The sequence below is a fragment of the Dreissena polymorpha genome, chromosome 3 (assembly GCF_020536995.1).
Source record: "Dreissena polymorpha isolate Duluth1 chromosome 3, UMN_Dpol_1.0, whole genome shotgun sequence".
Lineage (NCBI taxonomy): Eukaryota > Metazoa > Mollusca > Bivalvia > Myida > Dreissenidae > Dreissena > Dreissena polymorpha.
This window is the reverse complement of record NC_068357.1, coordinates 56,913,226-56,935,068: the sequence shown is the minus strand read 5'-3', so window position 1 is coordinate 56,935,068 and position 21,843 is coordinate 56,913,226. Positions and strand designations below refer to the sequence as shown.

The following is a 21,843-nucleotide window of genomic DNA, read 5'->3' as shown; positions in this document are numbered from 1 at the left end:
AACGTTTTATAAATTGAGAATATAAATAAGCTTTGACTTTTTCCCGAATCTATTAATACCCTCAATCGAATGACCTGTACTATGTCAATGAGGTGTAGGTGAGGGAGTAACCTATTGCGTTGTTATCGCACGTGGACTTTCCTTTGTTTATCGACAGGCGCATCTATTAATAGCCTCATATTATGAATGGACTGAGCAAAAATACTACGTCATGAAGACGCTGCAGAAAGTGGACTATTTTATTCATTTATAAACAATCTCCTCCGCGACACGTACAATACGATCATTTTTTATTGATTCTTTTCTATAAAAGCACCGTTCGAAACTATTGCATTTAACACGATATTAATATCATGTTTCCATTTGTGAATGAATATAATTGGAGAACTCAAACCTCTTGCATACATTATACAACTCTTTCTCGCGCGGATACGCGTAGTATGCGGGTATTGGGCTCCTAGTAGCTAAGGCGTATCAACCTGAATTTTAGACCAACCACCTTAGACGGTCGCTAAGCGACCATCTAAAAACAGCAAAAGTCCTTCAATATGTACACCAAAGTTAACAGGGACATTTTATTAAATAAGAAGACATCATGTCGTATATTAAACGTTTAATACTATGCTCTATTCTATTATTATTTTCAGAATGAAATAGTCCATGTGTTTTTATAAGAAACATTCCAAAGTTATTACTAACACATGTAGGTAATGTGTGTTTTCAATAAAAAAACTTATGTATATGGACATGTTATTACATAAAGTGATATTAAATTGTTAAACAATCAACCATGTTTTTCACACAGATGAATTAAATAACCTATTCATATGTAATGGTTTTATAGACTTTAATTACATTGTGTAAAAACTTACAAGAATATGTTTTACAATGTATAACAATGTCTTATAATTGGCAAACTGTTTTTATATATATGAATAATATTTATCATTTCAAAAACGTCGTAATGGTAAAAATAATGCGCAGCCTTCATATTTTATGCATGTTTATCATTACCAAAAACCACTTACCATCGGATTTGAAAATCGAATTACCTTATGGCAGTTGTTATCAAAAATGACGATAGCGTCGTTTGTGAATAATTGTGTGACGTCTCTAAAAATGTTCGATTTATTCAAGTATTTAAGGCGTGAGTGGTATCAACATTCTGATAAAAGTGGTACTGAGTATATTGCGGTTCTGTAGCAAGTATTCACTTTTAAAAAATAAACGCGGCGACCGTTTAGTGACGAAAACTGTTAAACAACTTACTTAGTAACGTTAATTACCATACGCCTATAGCATAAAGGTATTTTCTAAATGTACATTTCACGTTATTATGTCTAGCATAGATCTTTATATGCAATACATTATACTATATAACCAGTCAAGTCCATTATTGTTTCCCGTTCAAGAGATCCCTATTACCTCAAATCAACGAGATTTGATTGTTAAAAACGTGTTAGTGTTCTGATAAAATGGAAATGAAAGTGTCGTTGGCGTTTACATGAATGCTTTGTGCACACAATAAAGTAACATTCGAGTATATGATGTGAAATTATTAAACATGACATATGCACCGTTTACAGATCGCTAGTACACATTGATGACCGCTAAATTCGAGTGGTACAAAATACAGACAAAACACTTAATAACTAAAAAAACACAAAACATGAACTGTTGTTTAGCTTTTAAAGGGGCCTTTTCACAGATTTTTCATTTTTTAACTTATTCATTAAATGCTTTATATTGATAATTGTAAACATTGGATCGTAAAAGCTCCAATAAAAAATCAAGAATAAAATTAAAAAAAGGAAAAGAACATTGCCCGGAGCAGGTTTCGAACGAGTGACCCCTGGAGTCCTGCCAGAGTCCTGAAGTAAAAACGCATTAGCCTACTGAGCTATTCCGCCGAGTACTCATGCTTGACGTATTTTATACATTATATAAGCATTCTTCGTAGTTTCACAAAATTTAACGACAAAAACAGAACTCTCCAAATTATTCAATCGTTTCGCGTTGCAACGCTTTATAATTTTTAGGTTTTAAAATCGTCAAAAGATGCATATAATGGCTATATTAGACCATGGTAAATGTTCAGTATTACTGTTTCCGCACAAATATCATAACTAAAACGAAAATGTGCGAATCTGAAACAACTTTTTTCAATTTTGTCAATTTACCAAAGCGTGAAAAGATCCCTTTAACAGCCACGTAATCAAACATAAACGAACAGAACCCTCGGCTGAAGAGAGTTTAATATACAACGGATATCATGTATTAAGTGGCCAAATAACAAACAGTCTACATCGGAATATAAGCATTACACACACAAAAAACACGCAACAACCAGACGCATACATGAATAAAACTGACGTCAGCGTTTTTGAACCGCCATAGGAAAGCACTGAGGTTTAACCGGTTCAATGAAGCTCCTAACCTCAGAATCGTCCCCGAGTAATTCGCAAAACCTTATGTTGTTAGGAAACATTAACATCATAGCATCACATTTAAATCAGATCACTCATAAGTTCATTAAAAAAGAAGAGTAGTTTTAAGGAAAAGTTATATTTGTACTAAGTAATGCGTGTCTTGTGATTTGGTCAGTACCACAAATCTAATTGCTCTTCTACGTTAAAAAAATGTGGATGGCAAAGTGGACACTTCGGGCACTATTTCAATACAAATAGTGTAATTTCATTTTACGAATTCAATCTGCGGCATATCCGATGAAAATCTTTATTACTAATTAATTTCACGTGCCCTTAGAATGTTAAATAAATGTGGAAATAACCAATTTATCAAAAATACTATAAGCCGAAGTATCAATTTGCGATTTTTTTCTTTTGATACTATTTGATTATTTACATTGATATTTAAGCCACGTATACTTTTTACAACACAATAAAAGACAAATCAAACTAACGCCACGAAAATGCAAAGCAAATAAATGACATAAGTGTGATCAAAGTTTTCGCCTGCGCAGCACAAGCTTCTGCGAGAATCGGACCGTTACAAAAGTCACCGACACACTTCGTGAGGCATACGAGGTGTTGACCGTCCCATTCACATGCCGTCTCGTTCTTGGTGGGGTCAAGGCTGTAGAGACGATAGTATGCACCCCTGTAATTTACAACGTGTAAACCGTTAAACCCTTAACCAGTATCTATTAAACTTTGGTCTGGGAAAACATGGTTTTAATGCATGCTTAATATATCGTCCCAGATTATCCGGTGCAGTCCACAAAGACTATCAATGACGACACTTTCCGCTTACTTGCATTTTCGCATAGAAGAGACATCCTTTAAACGACTGCGCGGCTAATCTGGGACGACTCTTTGCGTACATGCATTAAGCCCAGTTTTCCAAGAACAAGGCTCCATTGATCTACCTTTCTGTTTGTTTCAGATGTTTTGTCGAAGCTTTGCAGTAAAACTAGATAATGGATTTTCAATGAGGTGCCTCAATTAACAATTAAATATACACACCTTTACTCATCTCATTATGAAATAAACATCAACTTGAAAACTATACACATTGGAACATATCTATTCATATTGTTAAATCAAGAAATGAAATAACCAATTATTCATTTCCTTCAAGTGGGTCGTACAGTAGGACCATCCAATCGGTTGACCTGTGACGATTAAACAGCCTTACCCTATGCAGTCTGTACAGGCTAATAAGGAGCAACACTCTCCGCTTTTAATGAAAATTTCGTTATAAGAAAGACTCTTCTTGACAAATTCAAGTTTAGTCGGAATGTGCCGTCGCTGATTAGCCTTTTTCGACTGAACAGGCTAATCTGGGTCGACACTTTACGCACATGCATTTAATCTCCTTTTCTCATAGTGCGACTAAACTACAATATCATACAGTTATTAAACGAGAGGTTAAATAATGCACTCGATATTGCGACGATCGAGGTATGTATTTACCTTATATTCTGTAGATTCGAGGAGAAGGAAACATTTGCGTCATTACTGCAATCTCTGATGTGAGATACTGTTGCTCCTGCAGACAAAAGGATTTAAATCATTCATCATATAAATGCTGCTTACAAAACACATGTTCTCTTAAATACAATACGTTTTTCATGCTTATTATCATGATAATAAATTCAATCGTTTTAAAGGATAGGAAAATGTATGTGCAAAACGTTACCGTAACACATGGCATACAGTGTTCGTATAAAACAAAATACATTTTGGGCTTTCCTGTATGAAAAGTTCACTCTTTTGGAAGTGAGCATTTCTTATAAGTGGATAAATGAATCATACCATTGAGTTGCTATTAAATATGTCGAAGAAATAAATTGATCTATGAAGCCATAAAACTTGCAAATATTGATCATTCGTTATCAGTTTTTTTTCTGAATTCGCTTATCAATTAAATAAATATGGACTTAAAAAGGAGTTTAAAAGTGCTTATTTATTACTCCATTATATTAACCTTATAAACTCCTACCCATCGACGTAAATAATCATAGTTTATGTAGATTTTATTATCAGTAAATGATTTGCTTGTGAAACAAAACATGTATTTGCACTTGTTTGAAATTGTATATGGCAGTCGGAAAACCAACATAAAGCTAATACTTTTCTTACTGAATCACTGTTTAAGACACACACAACTGCGTTGATGTCTAAAACAAACATAATGCAAGAAACTTGTACATACTACAGCTTGCTGATTATGGAACCCTTAGAGGAAAAGACTTTTCCTTCTTTTGGCAAGGAAAGAGTGCTGAGGCCAAGAGAGCGTATGGCTTTTGGTTTTCCTGTCCGAAATCCTCCACTGGGGATGATAAAACCATGCCACCAAGGAACAAAAGAATGTTATCACTCCGCCTCCACATCACCTCTGGACCAGTTAGCCTGATCAGTGGTTATTCAACATCACTCAGTTCCACCAAGGATTCTAAGGACAAGTTCTACAGCCAGCAAGACTCGCTTATCAACAGGATTCCCAAAGAAGAGCACCTGGTGACTTAAATGCCAGTGTTGGCGCCGACCACAACTCGTGGTCAACATGTCTTGGAAAATTCGCATTTGGAAAGATGATTGAATATGGGCAGCGACTCCTAGAGTTATGCTCATACCATGACCTCAGTATCACCAATTCCTTCTTTCAGACCAAACCACGGCGTAAAGTATCTTGGAGAAAACCTCGATCCAAACAATGGAATCAGCCCGACCTGATCATTACCGATCTGCCTTGAAATGTGTCCTCCTTAGCTGCACCTTTCGCAGTGCTGACTGCGACAACAATCACTCGCTGGTTTGTTGCAAGATAATGCTTCAGCCTAAGAAGGTTCGTCGCTCTAGACCTGAGTGAATACTTCGTATTGTTGTGAGCACGACCGCCTTCCCCGACTAGGTGCTGCATTAAACACAAGCCAGTTTCAGAGGTGTTCCGCCTAGAACCTCCTAATGGCGCAGCAAAATAGCAATGAGATCACTTCAGATGGACAGTACAAACACTGTCATGGACGGCTTTGGAAAAAGGCAGACTTAAACAGTTATTGATTTGAGGCCTACACGTCCACACTCACTAAAGCCGTAGAAAAACGCCGCTAAACCCACCTGTAATACATGCGCTCCCCTAGCCATAGGAACCTGCAGGCGTACATGTATGCCATATGTGCAGTGCAGAGACTAGCAAGGAGATGCGCAAATGACTACTGGCTTCAGTTCTTTCAGAGCATCCAGCTATACGCCAATACTTGAAACATTAAGGGCATGTATGATGGCATCAAGAGAGCCATTTTCCTTGCCATGAAGACCACTGCTCCACTGAAGTAGGCCACTGGCGTGACCATCAAGGACAAAGACAAGCAGAGGGATCGGTGGGTGGAACTCTACTCCACACTATACTCGAAGCAGAATCAGGTCACAAACGATGCCCTTGCTGCAATTAAAACTGTCACCCTAATGATGGAACTTGACTTGAAACCAGCTGTACCAAAACGTAAGAATGCAATCGAGAGCTTTTCCACAGCGAAATACCTCTGGGAAAGATGGTATACCAACAGAAGATCTTAAATGCGGCAACAGTGCTCCTAGAACATCGGAACAACCTTTTATCTCAGTGCTGCGCAAATGGAGCGGTACCTCAGGACCTGAGAGATTCAAACATCATGACCCTGGACAAGGACATGGGCGGAAGAAGCGGCTACTCAAATTACAGAGGGATACCCCTCCTGATTATTGAAGGCACCGACTGTAGAAGATTTCGGATTCCGCAGAGAGATCAATCACGGATTTGATATCTATGAAAACAATTGCAAGAAAAGTGCAGAGAGCAACACAGTCCCCTCTTCTGACCCTCATAGACCTGACCAAAGCATTCTACCTTGTCAGAAGGGATGGACTCTTAACCGTCCTGTTAAATTTTGGCTGCCCACCGAGACCCCTGGGCCTGATCCAGCTGTTCCACGACAATATAAAAGGCACAGTACAGTATGACGGCTCGTAGTAAGATGCCTTCGACATGTGCAGCGGCGTCAAACAGGGCTGCGTCATCGCTCCCACTCTCTTCGGCATCTTCTTTGCTGTCCTGCTGCACCATGCCTTCAGAACATCAACCGACGGTGTCTATCTCCACACACGGTCGGACGGCAGCCCGTTGAACATGGCTCGACTAAAGGCACAACGTACAGTACGGAAGGTCACCATCAGAGACATGTTTTTGCAGATGCTGCTGCTCAGGTCATCCCAAGTCCGAACAACAGAGACGGTTGGACCGTTTTTAAAGGCATGTGACAAGCTCAGCCTGACAATCAGTCTGAAGAAAAACACAGGGTATGGCTCAGCATGCCGAACCAGTCCGCATCACCATCAACAATTATGAATTAGAGGCCGTGAGCCAGTACACATATCTTGGATCTACCATCACTGACGATCGCTCACTGGATGCAGCGATAAACCAGCAGATTAGCAAGGCCTCAAAATATCTTACCAGGCTATCAAAGAGAGTGTGAAACAACAGCATGCTGACTACAAACACTAAGATAGCTGTGTTCCAGGCCTCCTTGCTCAGCACTCTTCTTTATGCCAGTGAATCTTGGAACTGGTACGCGCCCGAGGGGAAATGACTAAGCGCATTTCATATGCGCTGCGTCAGATTTCGGAATGTCATCGGGCGACTTCGAGACAAATAACGTTGGGCTGTAGAGGTTATCCATCCCTAGCACGGACACTCTTCTCTGTCAGCGTCGTCTCAGATGAATGTGTCATTTGCATCGGATGGACAACGGCCGACTCCCCAAAGATGTCATGCAATGTGCGGCCAGCTTGCCTCAGGTGATCAACTTGTTGGCCACATCTCCGCTACAGGGACATCCGAAAGCGCGACCTGAAAGCTATTGGCGTAAACCTCAGCACCTGGGAAGCGTTTGCTTTCTTTGCTCAGTTCCGATGCAATTGAAGAAGCGCTGTTCATGATCGACTGCAGATGGGAGATGAGAGGATCCGTCAGTTTGCCAACGACAGGCGCAACATTAGAAGGGAAAAACAGCTGGATCCGTACAATTCTTCGTCATTTTCGGGTCTCCATTGCCGCTCATTGCGGTCTTATACGTGTTGTAGTCCTCGCATCTGTTTCTGCCGCCAGTTGCAAAGCACGAGTAACAGCGAAGACTTGAGACGGTTTGACAAAAGAAAACTGCAACAAATGAGATAATAATATATACTGTAATTGTAATACAATATATATGAAAGAAATCCATTTATGTAGCTTGACTTTCATACAACTTGCATAATTTAGTTTTACTAAATGGATGATTTTTTTTATATAAAGAACAATTAAGGGTTGTTCAACAACCCAATATACAACCCAAAAGAATTTTTGGCGACACAAAATATATAGCAGTTTTCATTACAAATGCAACGAATCAGATCATTTGTTTCAGATGAGATTGGAATCGAAAACAAATTGCGCCCCGTAATGCATCAACCAATAAAACAATAGGTGTCGATCATATGAATGGCTTAAGCCCTCGTTGTTTTATTGCTACGCAGCCGGAACTTCACATTTGCATTTATTTGCGGTAAACAGAGATAAAACAACAAGATTTGAATCTGTCTCATTTAAACAAATGTGTTTATATAAGTTGTATAGATTTGATAATATTTAAAGTATGTGGTTTGATTGTGATGAACGAATAATTAATTATTAGACGAAAGCCATTGAAGAAAACACTTTTATAAGGACGCGAAAGGAAGCAAACACTATTGAATTATGATGTACTGTTTGAAGTCATACATGTATTTATGATTAAACATTTTACAGGAATTATTCAGTACTATGTGTCGTTAGTAAGTTAAAACAACTAACTAATTTATTTACCGGATGTAAGAAGCGCTTATATCAACACATATCCCCAGCTTAATGCACAGCTTGATCCCATTCTTGTAGATGGATTTACTTGTATCTCTATTCTACTCTGCCACCCTTTAGAAACAACCTTAACAGCTTTTTACTACTGCTTCTAAAGTTGAACACAAAGTTTTCAGATTATGTTGAAATAACAATCCTAAGTCAAACAATATAATCAAACACCTCATGAATTGCATGCAATAAACATGTCATGCTAAATTTAAAAATGATCGACGTGTTTATAATCGTATATGGTCATTTTGGCATTCTTATTTCTAAAGAGCATTACATGTACGAATTACTATTGACTTCAAATAAATCAGGGTGATCGCATCCCTCATTGGTAAAAAACACGAATAAATTTATAGTCAAGCATCTCACATCTAAGCCTATTTCTGGGAAAATGGGTTTTAAAGCATTTGCATAAATTGTCGTCCAAGGTTAACCTGTGAAGTCCGCACATGCTAATCAGGGACGTCAATTTCCACTTCGATGAAACATTTTCTTAAAAGAAAGTTTCTTTTAAAAGAAAACCCAGTTTGGGCGACAAGGCGGAATGACTCATACATTTGGGAGAATCTCATTGCGTATCGGGCACTTTTGCAAACAAAGGATGAAATAGTTGTTTTTTCCTCGATTCTTTTACTGTGTAATATATGATTTATTTTATATCACATATGAACTGTGATTCTTTATTGTTGTATGAATTTAAAATAAGTACACTTGAAATATTAATCATTATTAAATTGAATATGATTTTCTGCATGCGATCACTGTCCTGTCAAAAATAGAACTTGCATGCATACACGCGACGACATTTCATCAAAGAAAACAAACAGCATTTGCAACCTTGATATGTTTCCGCTGGCGTTGTTATCTTGTCCCTGTTTCGATTTCATTTACGAACGGTATGTCATATCAGCAAAAATCAGACACATTTTCATTTTAGTCGCGTTGTGTGAACTCATATGCGTAAAGTGTAAACCCATATTACACACAGGCTTATCTGGGTCTACAATTTCCGCTTATATATAATTATCCGGAAGCCGAAAGGTGGGGGGGTATATTCATCAAGTTCAACATTTTAATGCACTCAAGTGGGACTTAATGCAAAATATTCAAACACAATTTTTGACATCAAAAGTAACTCAGTATTTTGAAAATATCCCCCCTAAACCGAAAATGAAAATACGGAACAGCAAAATGTGGAATTTTCTGCTCAATCGGACTAGTATTCATAAGCTATTCGTTCTGATTGTCTGTATACTGTTCGTGCGTTAAATGCATTCAAACTCTTTTAGGAATTATTGAACACTGATAATGCAATAAATGTTACACCTTTAAGTAACTATGAAATTTGAAAATCTCCCCCCCCCCACACACACAAACACCTTATAATAAGAGAAAGGATCACAAATAGTGACATTTACTTTTTATTCAGCCTCGTATTTATAAGCTATTCTTACTGTTTTCACTATTCGTACATACTGCTAATGCTTAAATACTTATTCGGAAAATTCATTGGAAAATATTTTTATTTTAGATACAAATCAATAAAATATGTTTTATTGAGTCACGATGACATGGACAGATTTTAAACATTTCAGTCTGAAGTAGCAATTCACATTGTGCTTAGCCTTTCAAGACTGTATTGCATAGTTCTATATTCCAATACACTCTTTCCAATGTGCGTCATGAGAGCACGTCTACAATCCGGTACTGTTTTCATCTTCTCCGTCCAGTTGACAATGTCACATAGGTTTGTAACATTTGATAAACTTTAGTCCGAAGTGTGGTACTTTCTCTCAAGAGGTTCTTCTACAAGGAACTTCTCACTTTATTTTAAGTGAAGGAGCAACATTCTGATTTCAGTATGCCAAGCAGATCTAGTCTATTCCACTCCTTTCTTTCAACCATCTCCTGTTTTTGCTCTTTCCCACTCTGGAATTTTGCCTTTATAAGTTTCAGTTTAGTTCAACTGTTTTGCTTGGTTTGCTGCCTTGAAACATATGAATCATGGAATCTGTCATTTACTTAGCTCCTATGTCATTTGTAAAATGATTCGCCTACTGACTGCGTAAAGTGTGCCTTGCTTCTTTGGTCTGTACTCCACCTTACCACATTGTCTCTTCACCCGTATGTTGCCTGTTCATTGACAGGATTGTTAATTGGGAAGGTCTCCTAGTCAAACCCTTAGTCCCTTCTTTGTCTGGCCAGGACAGACCTCATGTGGGGCGGTATCAGCGCAATCAGCTTCTTAATCGCATTCAAGTATACAGAAGCCACTTCTGCCACAGATTTCAGGACCTCCTGTGTATAAGTCACACTACTGAAAAGCATGTCAGACACTACATGGTACTTAGATGTTATTAGTGTAGTGTAGTTGTCGCTGATCGGCTGATTTTAGCTTTTATTAAATTTCTGGTAGAATTTTCTAAGAATGGGTGGCATCTTTCTCTATGGTTCGAACACAGAAGTGCACATCCAGGCAGTCAAACACCTCGAGGGCCATCTTGGTAAAGAAACTCGATCACTGCTATAACGAGGCAGGCAAAGCGATTATTAAGTGAGGGTTCTGAATCAGTGAGTCTGGTAAATTGTAAAAATGACATATCAATTCTACTGATGCACGTACGAAACACCTATATCCTATGTGCTTGAATCAAACAGCGCATTGGATACTTACCTTTTCTCAATGAAGAGGAGAAAGTCCATGTTGTGATTCCAGGGTTTGTGGCGGTACTCGGGAGCTACCGACATAAGACACATGTCAAGTTCAGGTCCATCCACATCTGCACGTTCATACCTCAAATAACTCAGTGTATTAAATAACTATTTTCATTGTTTAATACCAGCTGACAGTTCTTTACCTGTCCGTCCATACCTCTTTTTGCCTTCATTGTATTTTTTCCTACCTCGGAATGTGCTCAGTGAAACACAGAAAACAGTGTCTTCTTAGTATTATTTATATACCAATTTTGCCACTTTCCGTGCTGCCTCGGTTATGGTAACTCTGCCGTTGCCAATTCACAGATGGTGCCGTATCATGCATAGGACACTCTTGAATATAAGGGAGTTTTGTGGGGTTGGGGTGGAAGTTCTTGGAGGGGGGGAGTAAATATCAGCGTTATAAATAGTTTCGTTATATCAAGTTTATATCATTTATATGTTAAAGTGTTTTTAACTTTGCAACAGATGACTGGTGTAAAAGTTTTCTCTCAAGATCCGATCTAATTTTTTTATTTTGAAAGCAGGAAAGCGAGAAACTAAACAACATATTGCTACCGTTTTTCGGGTCGGTGAAGGGTTTGTATCATGATAGGTACAACGTCCAATACAAAATATTTATCAAATGACACAATGCACCAGCCATCAAAGGGGTGTAATCATTTTCCTTTATTGTTATTTTCTATCCCAGTTATGCCCCGACCTTATAATCAAGGAGGTTTCTTCTAATTGTAAATCCAAAGTAGGCGGAAAATATCTTCCCTGATAAGCCTATGAGGACTGCCCAGGCTAATATGTGACGATATTTTTGCGCACACGTATTGGCTTAAATGGACTGTATACTGTGGAAAACAGCGATTTAAATATAAGGACTTATAACTGGATGATACAGATCAGACACTAACAATGTTTATCCTGCCTCTGTTGCAAACATTGACCTAATAAAGCAGGGTCGAATAAAATAGTTGATCACCGGCAACCGTAAGTACGTATTCCTACGCGCCGATTAACACGTTCTGATATTTGAATATTTACAAAATGTACATGCGAAGTTCCTGAGAAATGTTATGTCATAAAACATGATAGTAAAAGTAATAAATATGTATTGAATTCAAGCAAACATACGGCAATGAAGTACTCAATTTCACCTTTCAATGTATTTACGCACAACCTTTAATATACGGTGTTTCTTTATATAAATAGAAAGGTAACACTCCACTAATACACACTTATTTTCGGTCGTCTTCAATTGATTTCACTTTTAAATAGACTATCATTTAATCGAACAAACTAACTATTTGAATGAAAATCCTTATCCTTATTTGCAGGCGCAACTGTTAATATTCATCCGTTTTTACAGACACTCGATTCAGTCAACGACCTTGAACTTATTTCTAACAATAAACATATCATTATCGATTCATTTTTTATTTCTTCTAATATTTTCAATAGGAAAGTATTAAAAGGAACAGTTTAATGTGAAACTGATTTTTACTTGGCAAAGTTGGCACAAATGGTAGTTATTCGGTCGTCAGGAATGTTGTGTACATGTTGGAGGACCGACTTGAATAATAATTGTATGATGTCAATAATTCGTTTGCCTTTGATAAAATGTAATAAATAGATAAATGAGGTAAATACATAACAATTTTAGACCGTATTATAAATAGTATTTCTTTGAATAACACAGTGACGAACTGTAAAGCATGAACGCACGTACAATATAAAAAAGTGAAACTCCATCTGCTGGAGCAGTATTGAATTCTTATTATAAACAATTGGTTGGTATTTTATTTAATGCAAGTGACCGATTGCCCAAACAGTACAGAACAGCACAAAACAGCACAATACAAAACAACATAAACATATGTAAGAATAAAGCTGGGGTCACCGCCTTGGAACGGTCAATGCAAAGAATATTATGCGATGCATTAAAATGATTGTATGGTGTTTGAACTGTGCCTTGTTATTTTTATTTCATAGAATATTGCGATTGCACAGTTAATGATATGCAATTTAAATTTAAATAAATGTCTTCTCAAGTTAAAAATCTATGTGATATTTTAAAACAAATTACACAAAAGAAAATGCAAATGACTTTAGTCATTCACAATCGCAAATTCGTAACTATAAAAGTTCGTACCAAAACGCCTTCTAGTTGACTCTCACTTTAGTTTATAAATGCTTATGGATAATTTATTATTAAATCATCTGAACATGCACAAAAATAAAACAACATCCAAAAACGTACCGATATATAAAACACAGAGAAACAATCCAAATGATCCAGGCATCTTGTCTGTTGGCTTTGTTCTGTGTGCAACATATCACCACAGCGTTATTTTGTTGATGTTACTTACCAATATTGAGTGTGTGCACTTGAGCATGGGTTTGTACATTAAGTGTCATTTTCCGGTGTTAGAAGCTCAATACTATGTTCGGTTTGATACGTTAAGTGTATGAATATTGTTTCCATTTAAAGTGCATTTGGTCGATAAGCAAACCCCTACCATATATTTATTTAAGTACGTATGTGGTAATTGATATATCTGTTATGTTTTAAATATGTTTAAAAATGATCCCATGATAGAATATAACTGAAAGAAAACAAAATTAAACCATTAGCGGGAATACTAACCTTTCGCACAAAATACGTGTGCGGACTCCAACAATATATTTGTATGCAACATTTAGTGACCCGACAGAGCTACATATCAATATAATATCATATTATCATAACATATCAATATATAAATACAAGTTTGTGAGATTCAAGCTTTGCTCACCATGGTTTATCGGTACTAGTATGTTACACAATAAACGGTTTATTTTCTCAACGGTTCAAATTACCACAAATTAAAAGCACTGCACACTGTAATTGGCAATTCAATAACTGGGCTCTTTACATGCAGTTTAGTAATTGGAATGATTGCTCATAGATGTTTCGAATATTTTGATTCATTTCGAGTCTAATTGCGCGTGATTGAGATATGCGCAAAAGCCGTTTTGTTGGATTCGCGATTTTAGAACTTATCACTTGAGTTCTCGATGTGTTGTGATCTGATTTGCTTTTTAAGAACTCAGTTCTAAGAATATCTCTTATCAACGTAGTATGTTTCATGTTTGTAAGTAACGACATCCTATAGTAAGATATCATACGAAGAAGACGACCTGAAGCAAACAGAAGTTCAACCCACTCATTTCACTCAACAGGGACTTGAATAGAGTTTTCGTTTCCGAACAAAACACTTAATGTTTGGTCAACGCGGTCTATTTAGACATAAGGTGAGCCGCGTCATGCAAAAAGGGCTATATGCCGTATTTGGCAATAGTAGCACAGACCAGCTTGCGCAGTCGTTCTGTCTGTTCAGGAACTACCCTGTCCGCTATATAGTCACGCAAGGTTTCGTGGTCTCACTAAGTGTGCAGGCTGATCACAATAACGAAAGACTTATTTTCACACGACGCGGTATACTTATAGCCAACTATGTAAGTAATGAATAGGATAGATGTTCATGTTCAATAATTATCCTCTCAAAGTTAATTTTACGATATTAATGTTATTGTCATTTTCTTGCACTCGCAAATAACACAGCAATATTACTAAGGTAAAATACATAATAAATAAATGCATAGTTTCGTTAACAGGTACTTTACTGTTTTATTGTGTATGATGACCGCAAAGTCATACTTCGTTTCGATTATACCATTATTTTATTATGTACCTATTTGTTGTGTTACGGGTCAACATCTACATGTATGACAAAAATGTCAAATATAAAAGTTATTTTTGTTTGCGTATTTATTTATATTTTTTTATATATCAGATTTAATTAGACATTGAATCGTCAATAATCTATTAATAGTTGATATTAACGTTCAACAAAGTGTGTGATCCATATATGTTTGTTTGAAAAGTTTAAATAATAGTATATATGATATTATGACATTAACCGATTTCATAAAACATATTATGAACAATATGAAAACCATACGCTTGTTGTGGGTCACACAGTTATTATAACTAATAGCAACGTATGTGCGTGGTAGACATAAAAACCAAGGACAACTATTTGACACATTTTAGTATAAAAGAGGGTCAAGTTTTGTATACGCCATGGCGGCTAGATTTGAAGGAAAGCCTTGATTAGAAGTTAATTTCTGATGATATTTATTTCCGAACTTACGAATTTTTACATATTACTGCTAACTTTCGAATTGTGTTATACGAATACCTTTATTGAATTTAATAACACATTGTTAATCGATGATTTGGCATTTTAAAAAGGAGTCAACTTAATAGCTGATTTTGTTGAGAATCACATTATTCGGTTGTTGTTCTTAATTACAAATGGCGTGCTTAAAAGAACGAACTACGCCTTATATTTGTTTGAGAAACAACACGTATAGTGCGTATAAACATATATTTGCAATATATATTGGGATTTTCCTTGACTGGATACGTTGATTTTTGAGATGTTATAAAATGCGTATATACTTGATTTTATACATAAATTTCTCAAAACATTAATTCTAGTTTACAATACATCATTAGGTAACTTGTTTTATATATTCAATAACATCGCTTTTACTGTCGTTGTGTAAATATTATTTTGCCGTGCAAATAATACCTTTGGAAAGATTTAAAACCATGTTCCCAAAGAATAGTTTACTCGATAGTATAACACTATTTTTACCACTTGTAGTTAAGCAGAATTGCCGAAAAACAATGACAACGTATTTGGTTGAAATAGTTTTATATCGCAATCGCGAATAGTGATCTCGCGTTCTTGTAACAATTCGAAACAATAATGGCACTAACCAATGCTCGACACTAACAGGAGTCCGGTGGTCCGGGACTTCTGGAAATGATACTCGGACTCCTTGTTTGTGTGTCACGGAAGTCAAAAGTCAATTCAAAATCATCTTTGAATCATTAACAAAAAACCCTTCGTTTCGCAAAATCAGAATGTCTGTGCAATAAACATCTTACTCAGAATAGTCATTGTCGAACACTGTCTATAAAAACTTTAAGTTGCATTTGTTTACTGTCTAATTCAAATGAAAATTTAATATTCAACCTCTACATACTGCAGAAGGAAGATTTTAATTCTAAGCCATAATCGCACACTTCAACAATTGCTTGAGAACTGTAAGAGTTCTTCTTAATTAACAAGGAATATTATAGACCGCTGGTCTATTGATAGTGAGAAGTGTTCATTCAAAACTGCGTGATGTCGGAAGCATTTATAAAACCAGAACAATACCATCATTTGGACTTTGCACTGGAATAAGTATTTTTCTTTTATCCCATGAAAACGCCTGTCTGTTCTAAAAGTTTGTTTTCAGAAGATGCATTGTTATTACTTATTATTGTAATAAAATGACGCAAATACTTTCATTGTCAATTGTATAGTGTATGTCAGCAAAAAAAGAAATTCCATATACCAGTTGTAGTGAAACGACTTCGAACGCAAAGGACTCCAGTCTGTTAACCAAATTGTTGAATAAAAACCGTGTTCGCCGTGCTAGCTTACACACATGTACCTAGCAAGAGTCTTATAAGATCTAATGAGCACAACTTGCAGTGAGCTTGTGTGATTACATTTTGCCAATTGTTAAGCATCGTTCTTACATTGTCCGTTACCAAAATGTACATTGTTAACACTAAATATATTATATATATTTCCTATATTCGCGAAACTTGATAGGAAGATTGGTCTAAATGACAATGGGTTCATTACAAAACTGCGTTCAAAAACAAGGTTGCTATATCAAATTAAATTAAAAGTTTCTTACTATTTTAGAATTTACATGCCAGAATAATTGTACTCATGATATTTCAACTGAAATCGAAACTGATTCTAGCCAATCCAAAATACGACATAAGGTGAAAGTAGTTTAGGGAGAATTATTTAGACGTCACTCTTGTTGATCGTTTGGTTCGTCTGAAGTTTTAAAATGTATTTTCTAAATAATACCTTGTGGTGAAAATTTGCCCCTCCCTGAGCGTAACATGCGCTTTATATGTAAGGAGCAAACACTTAAAAATGTCTTCTCTGAAACCTTAAGGCCAATATGTTTGTTTGTTTAGCATGTATCATTTTATTGTGGTCCTCTACAAGTTTTTTTAATATCGTCCCTCGAGTAAAAACTGGCAACGCCATATGATGAAGAAATATTTTAAGAATCAGATATATTAACAAAAATTATCTCCAATCGTTAGGGCAGTGATTTATGTTTTGTTTGTCATCGTTTACTGGTCCTGTCAAAACTTTGTTAAAATTATCCCTCTTTGGTTAAAATTGACCCATTCCTATGGGTTACTTGTTTAATCTAATGTGTTAGTAAACACATTGAAACTCTTCTTATCTGAAGCAGCAGGGCCAGAGACTTGTTATTTTCCATGTAACGTCTTATAGAAGTCCGCTGCTACAGTCGTTCAAATAATGCCCTCTGTGGTAAAACTTGCTACAGCTTTGGACTCAAATTATTTATAAAGACTTCTATATTTAATATCGGTAACTTCCAAAAATCTTCTTTATGAAATCGCAAGGGTCCGGGGTTCGATATTTTGAACGATATCATCTTTGGATTATGATATAATCCCGTTTCGCGAAATCAAAATGCCCGCACTTCTTAACGTCCGAAAAATAAGCCACTCATCATTCTGCTTAAATACATCGACAAAACAAAACAATCCAATATTTTGGTTCTTTGTCGCAGTGCTTGCGAGTAAGGGAAACTCTCGAACTCTGAATCAACTCAATCTTGGTCGTTTTTTAGCTAAGACATTTTAGCTTATATGACTAACTTTCGCTGACCAGTCTCTAATTACTTTAAAAATCATTAGAATACCAGAAATTGTTTACACAATGCACGTTTTACGGTCCCAAGGTACTGAAGTTGGAAACGACTGTGAATAAGTTGTGCTCAAATAACCGCATATCACTATCAATAAATAATTTCAGTGGTTTTGTGGCGGTGTGTTAGCTCAGTTATATTAAGTTATATATTATGATGAAAATGTATAAAGCAATCAGCTGTTACACCAATTACCGGAGCTCAACAAGCAAGTTTATATAAATGCATTATAGAAAATAAAAAAAATTAACTTACAATAATGAACTTAAATATTACTGGCATCTGTTAAATAATATTGCAATCTGAGATAACAAATGAAAACAAAGCATATTGAACAGCAGACACTTTGAACTTTGATCTGAAACCAACCATGATTTTTTAAACAGTTTATCGTTCAGATGTATCATACACCGAAAAATACGGTGTAAAAAAGTGACATAGTTTTTGGACTACCTGAAGTATGGTCGAGCTCAAAATTTCAGGAAAAGCGAGTGCAAAGAACTCATTATTCAGAATAAGAAGTGTCGAACACTGCTAAAGGAATACCAAAACGCGTTAACTGAGTCAACTACGTAGAAAAAAACTTATTATAAAACACACCCTTATTTCATCTTTAATCTTTAAAAACCGGTTGTTGGTTCAGTTTTTATTTTAAAAAAACTTATAACCATCTTATGCGTATGTTCAAATTGTCGTACAGGAGAGTACCAAATCCGCACATAGTTGACCAATCCGTAATGATGATCATTTACTATTTATTGCCACTTTATATGCTAATATATCTTTCTCTATGTACACGCACTGAATCAGAATGAAAAAAGATTTATTGTACAAACCAGACACGTTTTACGTATCGCGGTTAGCAAAGAACACTGGTATGAGTAAAACCTTGATACGAAAATGCAAATTCATTAAATAATTGTGTTGATGTGGAAAAAGGACTAACACACGATTATTAATAAGAGAAAATCGTATTTAGATTTTTGTTGAAAGAATGAGAAAAAAAAAACACACACGAAAATACCAGTTTGTATGAATGTGCATTACAAAACCTAGTCAATTAACTGCCTTAGTACAAAATGACGCCGTGATATATAGTTCTTCATAATAAAGGCAAGGTTTACCCGTATTAAGGACAATACTCTGGCTAAAAAAATCAAAATTTAAAGATAATTACAATTGTTAACACTATCACCCGTGAAATTTAATTATTGCATCAGTAACATCATGTCAAAATTGTATATGTACATCCTTATGATACCGACACATCTTTATAAAAAACAAAAGCGGTAGTAAACACAAATACGGTTTAACACATCGACAAGTTTGCACCAGCGAGTTATACGTGAAATGCAATTACGTCTTTTTCATGAAGTTGTTTTGATCTTCGTTTAAAATGTGTTTGGTATTTCATTGTATATTCATGATACTGATATGATTGAGTGATACACCATTAACTACATTAGTGTTTATAACCTTTTTGGCTGTTCGCTGTTCCGTACGAAAAAAGGACACCGCGTGTAGACTTTAAGTTCGTTTTTGAAACCTAAATGAAAACACATTTACTTAACTTAATATTGTAACTTTTTAAAATTAGATTCGACAATTAATGAAGTGACCATCGAATGGAAACAATAAATTATGTATTATTGCATTGGCGCTTTCTGGTGTAAAGCACCTCACGAACTACTGTATGATGCCAATTAGTACCAAAAATAGTAATTTAATAATGAATTTGTGATTCTTTATAGGTTTCAATTCACAATTGAATTATCAACATCAATATATTCCTGCTTAAATGAGACACATTGTCAATAATTTTACTGCCCCAAATGTTAATGGTTTAAAGACAACGAAATAATTTCCATAGTACTGGTGTGACGATGCTTTCGAAGAGGATGGATTTAAAAGCATCAATTTAAGTTTATCACCACAATTGTGTCTTTGGGTACGAAAATTTTGGGTACGAGACAAAAATGGATACGAAAATTTTGGGAACAAAAATTATGCCAAAAAATATTGGGTACGAAAAATATGTGGTTAGAAAAAAAATGTGAGTCCAAAAAAATGGGTACGAAAAATTGTGGGTACGAAAAAAAAATTGGGGGTACGGGGAAGTAGTACCCGTGGGAAACTTGACCCATTAAGCGAAACTGGGAGGCGGGTTACATTCTCGATCAATTATAACAAGAAATATTTAAAAAAAAGATATTCGTCGTGTATTTTCTGTACCACTTATCTTAAAAAACGTTCTGTTACAGTAAAACGTGTCTGGGTTATAACATTACGTTACGTAGCAGATATATTCAAAACTTGACATGTTATTTAATTGCACCATGCTATTTAATTGCACATGTATGTCATACCAAGCTTTATATATCGTTGTTTCCTTTCCTAAGTTAATGATGTTATGTGTACGGACGTGATTTTACATGCCCATGTGCATGAACATATAATTTTTCTCTTTTTATTATTGTTTTTTCTCTAATTCAATAAGCTTTGGCATGTTTGTTCGTTAAGTACGTCAATAATTTCATGATGATTCCCGAAAGTAGGTATAAGCACATAGTCGAATATGAATTGAATACGTGAGTTCGTCCATGAACACATGGTAAGGTTAACTAAATCTCCGCGATATGACCTAATATGTGTATAAAAAAGAAAACAATATCCAACTAACGAATCTATTATCAAACATAGTGTGTGCACTGATGTGGCTCTGTAATTTCTGTTTGAAAAGTTTATTATTAAAATATGCAAAATGAAAGAGCACGCACAAGAGAAAGTTTTATAGTTAGCGCACGTGTGTATCAGAGTTTATTTTCAGGTCCTTCCGGCCTCTTTACGAAGTCTTTATGGATCAACCTGCCCCTGTGATCTTTCAGGCGAAAAATATAAATTTTGAGCCAAAGTAGGTCAAATTTACCCCGGCTTTCCGGGTATTCGCCAAAGATATAATTTAGATCCAAATATACCAGTGCACGGTGGCCAATGAGACCTTAATGTGCACTGGTAGTTGACATTTCAGAGACAAATTATTGTCTGTACGCAGCTCCACCAAAGAAGTGCAAGCAAGCAGCTCTGCCTTTATGGCCCCTCTCGCTGTCACCGGCCGTCGTCTTCATCCCCGAGACCTTTTCCCCAGTGCGTTGAGCGTACTGAGTACCGCTGTCCCGGGGTCCCTCAATAAGGCCACCCCCTCGAAGTTCCAGGCATGCTTCAATACCTCCCCAGGAAAGAAGCCTGTTCTGGTCCGCCCCGTATTTCCTCCACACTGGTGGTCTCGCTGTCCCACTATTCCCGTCCCCCTACAGACGGGACCTCTGGCAAGTCCGGGTCAGCGAGCTCCCGACTATAAACAGCGGTTGGCCTGTACTCCGACCGCTGCATCTTGGGGAAGACAGCAATCCCAGCAATGTGGAAGACGTCCGGCTCGAGGGTAGCGGATTCAGCTGGATTAGCAGAGCAACTCGCAGAAGTTCTTTCTAGGAAGAACCTCTGCGGGTGACTCTCGCCTCGGTCGCGACGCGCACGCTCCAGCTGCTGACCGAAGAATGCATAGTTATCGCACGGCTATTTTGCTGTTTATATACCATACTCGCTTTAACGTTTACAAATGGCAGGTTCGAAATAATTCGTTTTCTTTACACTCATGATCGCATTAAACGTTAATTATACACGTTTTCATTCGCAATTTATTTACAGAATCACGACAAATGTCAAATACAATACAGAAAATGCATAGTTGTTTCATTGATCTATAAACATATAATGAACTGAATATTACTGATTTAAAATTAACGTTTTCAAACTATTATTAAATCTTTTTCCCAGAATATGCTGTCCTATTCATAGCTGAGCTTCTTTTACCTGTAT

The 21,843-nt window shown here is 36.3% G+C and overlaps 1 long non-coding RNA gene across 1 annotated transcript; it reads right to left on the bottom strand.

Annotated features, from left to right (window-relative positions):
• Window positions 1–2,238: 2,238 nt before the first annotated feature.
• LOC127874282 (uncharacterized) lies at window positions 2,239–13,472 on the bottom strand. The gene is made up of 3 exons (XR_008046772.1): window positions 13,355–13,472; window positions 3,936–4,011; window positions 2,239–3,120 (listed from the first exon to the last, which is right to left on the bottom strand). It is a non-coding gene; the product is annotated as an uncharacterized LOC127874282 (long non-coding RNA).
• Between the last annotated feature and the right edge of the window lie 8,371 nt (window positions 13,473–21,843).